We start from the raw sequence: 7,742 nt of genomic DNA on the forward strand, positions 1-7,742 counted from the left end.
AAACCTACGATCTCTCTAAAATATAGACATTCACCATAAATAAAATACTATTTATAACACTCCCCCTTGAATGTCTATTCAACGGATAATGTGCCTCGTTAAAATCTTAACTAAAATAAAATCCAGTGGAAAAAAATTCTAGTGAAGGAAAAAGAGTACACATATCTAACAATACGCCTTCTGGTTGCCTCATTAAAAACCTTGCAAGGAAAACCCGATGGAATAAAACCTTGTAAGGGAAAAAGAGTACAACACGTATTAACTCCCCTTGATGAGAGCATCAATTCACATCCTTGAGCCTTCGCATTCCAATCTTGTGCACTAGCTTCTTGAAAGTTGACGTCGCTAGAGATTTGATGAATAAAATAGCCATATTAACTCCAATGAATATATTGCACCTTAAAAATCCTCGCTATCACATTATCATGCTTATAGTTATAGCAAGATACATATGTGTGCAAATAGCACTTAGGATATCGTATTTCAGGACCAAGAATTGTATATGCTTTAAGCGATTTAAATCCTTCAAGGATTGTCATATAAGTTAAGTCATATAAGTCATATAATAGACTTTAATTAGATGCATATCAAGCTTTCATGTCATGCTAGACAAATAAAATATCGAAAACTGATTGCACATATCATTGACTTTATACTTTCAAGTGTTTGAACTACATGTCTAAAACTACATGTCTTTCGTATGAAACCAATTCTATATGAATTGTGTCTCTTCTATTTGGCCAGTATTTTTGTATCTGTATTCCACAGACTTTGAGGACCTCATCTATACTTAGCGATATAATAGATGTTGTCGACGAACATTTAATATCGGTTCCAATATTTTTTCGTAAAGACATAACATAGAGATCTCTTTATTCATAGTTTCAGGTACCTGAACCTCTCCTGAGATTTTATGAAGTATTATGTCATGTGATCTTCTAGATCACTTGCCTCCTTATTATGATTATTTTGATCATTTGCTCATCTTCTTTATCAAGAATTTTATTTGAAACCGTTTTGTCTATATGTTTTAAGAGTACCATAGACTTTGTCCTTCTAGGACTTATTCTAATAGGAGCATTTTCAGTGCGAATATAGTTACTTTCTTTGGGTCAGCAAATGCGTCTGACATGCTTTGCAATATATTACAGATGAATTATCTTTTTATGAACTTTAAGTTCATATTATCTTATTCAAAAATCAAGATGTACAAATGATAATTCATTTCACGTAACTTTTTCTCAATTGTTTATCCTGTCTCCCCCGTCATTTTAGAAAAACTAACTTGCTTCCTCAACTTTGGAAGTTCATCTTTGTGTGTTATGGTACTAATCAAAATACACATTGCACATTAATAATAATACGATGGAATTATTTGGTTCATACCCTAAAGCACTTGTGAGGGGAGAATGTAATATACTTTCGTATTTAACATATATCAAACTGATATAGATAACTTTATTCTCATAAGGAATAGTTTAACTATTAAATGGAGGCACTCAATAAATCATCTTGCTAAACGAGTTGTGATGTAAACTAACTTATCAAGATAAACTATCTTGAATAGAAAATTTGAAAATTATGCTCTAAATTAAATTATTGAGCAAGTTACCTCGCAAACATCAGGTTGCGGGTTAATAATAATCGCACATGTAACCATCTCATAGATACATCTTATGTGGTATACATGGTAGGTGAATGAGCCCATATTCACCTTTGATATTTTCAGTATTCATGAGATTCAATCCCAATTTTAATTGGTCTATTAATTAATGAGAACAACAAAAGAGAATTTGTACATAATTTTCTATTTTTTTAATATTTACCCATGTGAAGTCTCTTTTATTTTTTGCACATCATGCCTAAATTAACATGGCTAAACCAATTATGCCAACTGAATAAATTATCAATATTGATAAACTTCGAGTTTATATCATGACGTGTGCAATTATGAATCAACTCCAAGTTTATTATGATATGGATTTTTATATCAATAAATTTCTACTTTATTGTGGCATTCTTTTGTTTGTGTAGTACAAACTGAAGAATAAAGTGTGTAACTTTTCATATACATATTACCCTACTACAAGTTGTAGTAATAGAAGATATTAAATCTTTCCTTTATTTGTAGTCTCAATATAACCAACCGCTTTCGCGAATACTTTAGAAACTTAATAAGTTTCTTTGAGACTTACTACAACACAATGCCTTATTGATAATCAATTTTATTCATCAAAAATGGTAATAATTGGCTCTTCCAGAGCTCTCAATTAATTTTGTACTACCACATATTCATCAACATCCATATGGTGAATATCTCTTGATATTAGGCTATATAAACGATATTTACATCCTAAATGTACCACGCTTTATTGTTATTTTGAATGCTAAATGATAACAAAATGCTCTAATTAGTGTTCTTTTGCTTCGCAGGGACTAATCCAAGTTAGGAAGTACTATGGAGTGTTTTGGAGTCAATAATGTGAAGAAAACGTCCAATCAAGAAGCACCCGAGCGGAACGAAGCAAAAAGTGGACTGGGTTGGAATCCACCGCGACCGCGGTGGACTGCGGAAGGCCAAAGACGCGAGGCAGAATGTTTGTCTCTCACCGCGGTCGCGCCGCGTTCTGCCGCGGCCGCGGTGAACTGTGCAGTTGCCCAGAACTTTTGGGACCAAAGTGTAACTCGGGGAAAACTTATTCCAAACCCTTATAAACTCAAGAAGCTCGCCCAAGAAAGGATCAAATTTATTTTTAGACTATTTTGGAGGCAAGAACAAGTGTGAGAAGAGCAACCAAACATTAAAGTTTTTCTATCTTCTCTTTATTATTGCAACTACACATTATGAACAATTTAGTAGTTTCATCTTGTTTTGTTATGAGTAGCTAATTCCTTAGTCTAGAATTTTGATGGAACCTATTGAAGGATGAACTTCTTGTTATGTTAATATAGTTTGCCCAGCTTAATCTCTATTTGTTCAACTACGTTCTTGTTGTAGTTAATTGATAGGATCCTCAATTAGCTGTGCCTATTTAGTGTGCATAACTCGGGAGAGAGTGCATATAGGTAATTGTTGAACAACACCACTCCCAAAGTATATGAGGGATCAATAACCGAGGGTTTAAAGGCGAGATTAGGGATAATGAAGCCTTGTGTGCAATCTAAAATGAGCTGCAATAAACAAAGTCAGCTAGCGTAACTCGGGAGAGTACGTCTAGTAAATTGTCGCGATTACTCGGGAGAGATTTACGGTAATAAGAGTGATCATGATTGATAGAGACGATTAGGTGAATCTATGTGAAACATAACCAGAAGGGATTCCATCAATAGAGGAAATCATAACCTTAGATCTTTCTCTTAAGGCGAAATACATAGATTACCCCCCGAACTATGGACCAAATCCCTGTTACACACTTTTTGCAAACGAAAATAACTTTACACACTCAACCTTTACAGACTGTTCCTAATACACACCACTTTTTTCTTGACCAGTTTTTCAAAACGTGTATAATGTCACGTTCCAATGATATAGTGACACGTGTCATTAACATATTAAAAAAAACTTTAAATTATAATTAAACCCATATTCTTCATCAAATATACCACCATGGCTGCCATCTCTTCGACTCCCATTCAGATTTCTCTACATCTGCTAGTTCTATTTTCACCTCATTTTCTCCATTATCTTTCTTACCTTCTTCTTCTTCGTTATTTTCTTTTCGAGCAGGTGATTCCCAAAATTGATTATCAAGATCCGCCATTTTCATAGGATTAGATCAACATCTCATTATAAGCAAACCATTTTTAGGCGGAATGAAAATGCTTACTCTGGCTTTCTACTCTTCCGCTACTTTTAATTCCTTCATTTCAACAGTATTCTCAATATCCCAAAAAAAATCTCAAAATAATTTGGACAAACCCAGAAAATCCCTCTCCACCTTTAAAATTCCAAATACCATCAAGCTTCATTATTCATTAATAAACTCTTCTTAATTTTTAGGGAGGAGTTTCGGGAAAACAAACAGGGATCTTGGGACGATGGAAAAAAAAACAGGGGAGGTCTTCTGATTGTTGAAAAAGAACAAAACAAAGTAAAAGAAATGAAATAAAAGAAAGGAAAGGTAAAAGAAAAATTATTTTAAACCGTTGGATAAATTTTATTTGATGCGAATCGTTCAAATAAAGAGTCAGATAAGTTTTTTTGTTCCTTCACGCGCCTCATTTTTGTTTGTAAACCACGCACTGGCCATGTAGGCATAGTAGTGTGTATTAGGTACAGTCTGTAAAGGTTGAGTGTGTAAAGTTATTTTTGTTTGCAAAAACTGTGTAACATGGATTTGGTCCATAGTTCGGGAGGTAACCTATGTATTTCGCCTTCTCTTAATTGTTTATAACTTAATCATAGTTAGTCTTTATTTGCTTATTTACAGTCAGTCTTAGTAGTAGAAACATCCTCAATTGTTATTCAAAACGTTTGGGAAGTTGATTACGTAGAATTTCGTAAGTCTAACGAGAGTAACTGATAGGTTAATTTCTTGTGGGTTCGACTCTGGACGAAATACTCAGATTATATTTGCAACGTTTGCGTGTCCTTTTTATAAGGCATATTTGGGCGTGATAATCTCTTTTAAAGAGAAAGTTATACCATTATGATTATGGTCAAAATTATATGCAAGATCCGTTTTTACGTTACCATTGTCTTTTAATAATCACATTGCCAAAATATTTTGGCATACAATAAGTACGTGACCAACGACCATTTATGCCATATAATGACATTATTTTCTTATTTCCTCTCAAACCTCATTCTAGAGGTAAGTGTGGTATATTCACTACCACTAGCACGTTCATATTCTTCTAAGAATGAATATGTATTCATAAATCACATTGTCACATTCACATCATCAATGAACCGTAATCATCTATATGTGCTTTACAAAATCTCATGTCAAATCAATGACAAATATTACTTTCACAAAGTGGGGGATTATTTTGAGAATCCTTATTGTTCTCATTACCACAATGATGACGATTATAATTTTGTCTATTGCCACATCCACATTCATTGATACATTCATCGTAATAATTTTGTCTTCTTTCAGACTTATCACATACTGCTATCACATTCTTTTAAGGGAATGAGAATGAAGCAAATTCAATGAGACGAGTTTCTAATTTTTTGCCCACAATCATACATGAATTTGATCATGGCAAGACATAGAATTTTTATCACTTTGGGTGGTTATAATTTCTTACTAACTCCATTAGAGTTATAATCAAAATTTATTGTCTTTGCTTGTATTTAAAATCAAATTAAATAATAAAAGATAAAAATACGGTAAAATACTTACCTTAAATTCAGAATTTAATCATGAAGGAAGTTCATTGAACAATTGACAATCATTATGCTCAATCCCAAAGTTTCTACTCAATTGGTTAGAGTCTTATGCTGATAACGTGTTATAAAACAATAAAAAGAAGAAGAAAAATATTGCAAGAAAAGTAGGGAGAGAGAATTTTTATTGATTTGAGATAAATTACAATGGAATAGAACCCCTCTATTTATAGGAAAAAGTGGCTTAGCCACCAAGTAACAAACCCTAAAATATCTCTAAAATATAGACATTCACCATAAATAAAATACTATTTATAACACATTGTCATTAATTAACGAAATAAAAGAATTGTCATAATTTGAGGTGTAGTTCATTAACATTAATACTTATTTACAAAAAAAAAAACAATGTAAAAATATAAAAGGCAGAATAGCCTGGGAGGCACTTGTACTTGTTCCGATTTGTCATTCCGGTCCCTACATTCCATAAAGTTTCATCTAGACACTTCAACTTAATCAAAACAAGACTTTTAAACCCTTCTGACCGTTGACCGAGCTTATGTGACATTGATATGGCTGAGGTGGACAAAATAAGTGATTTACACGCACATTAGGTGCGTGAGTTGATGATTTTTCTTTATTAAAAAAAAAATAAAAAATAAATAAATAAATAACCCTCTTCTTCTTCTTCTTCATCCCCTTCCCCCTTTCGTTGTGCCCGCCCTCCCCCTCTTTTCTTCAATCCCCCTTCTTCTTCAGTCCCTTCCCCTTCGTTCTCTCTCCCCCCTCCTTTTCTCCAGTCCCTTCCCCTTTAGTTCTGACCCCCCCGGCTCTTCTCCTCGTCTTCTTCTTTAGATCCCCTCCTTTCCTCTTTTTCTTTATCCCTTCTTTCATTAGATTTTTTCTTTAATGTGTATTTCTTCTTCCATCATGTCATCTTCCCCTTCTATATGACTCCTTTATTTTTTCGGTGGTTTTAGCTTTCAAATTTTTTCATAACCCTTTCAAATTGAAGTAGAGGAATAAGTCAAAATTCAAAAGACTTAATTCTCTGTTCATGTATATTTCATGGATAGTTAACTTTCTTTAAAAGAGGAGTGAATGAAGTAGTGGTACTCATGGTGCAGAAGCGAGGTGGGTTATTCTTTTAAAAAGGTTGAGTGGGTGAGTTTGAAGAAGGGAGCAAATGTTTTCATTAGTTTTAATTTTATTTTTTTGCTTTTTTATTTTATTTTTTGTTTATAAAATTAAAATGTTGTTAAATAATATTATTTTGGCATAGAATTTGATGTGGATGCTTATTTGTCATCCACGTAAAGCAAGTAAGCATGAAGCAATTTCGAAGGTGTTTAAAAGTCTTGTTTTAATTAAGTTATGAAGCGTAATGGACGGGATAACAAATAGAAACAAATACAAGTGTATCCTGAGCTATTCTGCCAATATAAAATGAAGCTATAGAGTTATCGGGAAAGAAGGGTTTTACTAATTTGCATTTTCCGCGAATGCAGGCACACCCCATTGTTTGATACTATAAATAAATTCAGAGAACTATAGATTCACCTCTTCGAAAATGGCGAATCAGCAACAAACACAGAGCCGTCTTGAAACAGTACCTCTTTTGGTGGTCATACTTATCGGTGCCCATGTCCTCGCTTTGGTACTTTCTCTTATTCTTTTTCAATTAGTAGTAGTAGTATGATGAAAATCTGTGTGGGGTAGAGTATTTGATTCATTGTGATGAAATTTGTGTAGGTGTACTGGATTTATCGACTAGCAAATCAGAAGCAACCCCCGAGGCTTAAAAAGCACTAGGATTCAGTTATTTTTTCTGTCCTATGTCACTCTCTTCCTGTTGAAATTTTATGTTTGGGTATCTTTGAATTGCTTGAGATTTCAGTTGTTGAAAGTTGAATGGGGATATTTAGTTGTATATTTTTGTGCTTCAACTTGTACTGGGGTGGAATCCCTTTTTACAACAATCTCACTTTTGGTTAATGATAAGCAACTTTAGGTATTAAAATTTCTTGAGAATTTGGGTTCTTGAAATTTAATAGGGTAATCTATTAACTAACTAAGACATGAATATGAGCATTCTATTATATATATTTTGAATTGTTAAAGGTATTTCTTTGAAAATCTAGCAACAAGAAAGTGCTTAAAGGTATATACATAGGGAGCAGATTATCACTGCTGTAAGTGTAAAGAGCCCAAAATATCTATCATGCCTCACCTTAAATATGTCTGCAGCAAAGGTTCGAATATGTGACGAGTGCCCAACTCCCACATCACGCCCTGCCCTCTCACCTTGGGAGAATCTATTACTCATGATGAGTAAAATGTGATGAGGTAATCTAACTTTAGCATCTTTTTATTTGATTAAGAAGGGAAGAGGAAAAGAAGCAATGAG

The 7,742-nt window shown here is 33.5% G+C and overlaps 1 long non-coding RNA gene across 2 annotated transcripts; it reads left to right on the plus strand.

Annotated features, from left to right (window-relative positions):
* Positions 1 to 6,333: 6,333 nt before the first annotated feature.
* On the plus strand, positions 6,334 to 7,366 carry LOC104243925 (uncharacterized). Of its 2 annotated transcripts, XR_011401799.1 has the most exons (3): positions 6,334 to 6,469; positions 6,844 to 6,992; positions 7,088 to 7,366. It is a non-coding gene; the product is annotated as an uncharacterized lncRNA (long non-coding RNA). The 2 variants fall into 2 exon arrangements; XR_715333.2 differs by lacking the exon at positions 6,334 to 6,469 and having other exon boundaries at positions 6,665 to 6,992.
* Positions 7,367 to 7,742: the final 376 nt, after the last annotated feature.

Source organism: Nicotiana sylvestris, chromosome 8 (genome assembly GCF_000393655.2).
Source record: "Nicotiana sylvestris chromosome 8, ASM39365v2, whole genome shotgun sequence".
Taxonomy (NCBI): Eukaryota; Viridiplantae; Streptophyta; class Magnoliopsida; order Solanales; family Solanaceae; genus Nicotiana; species Nicotiana sylvestris.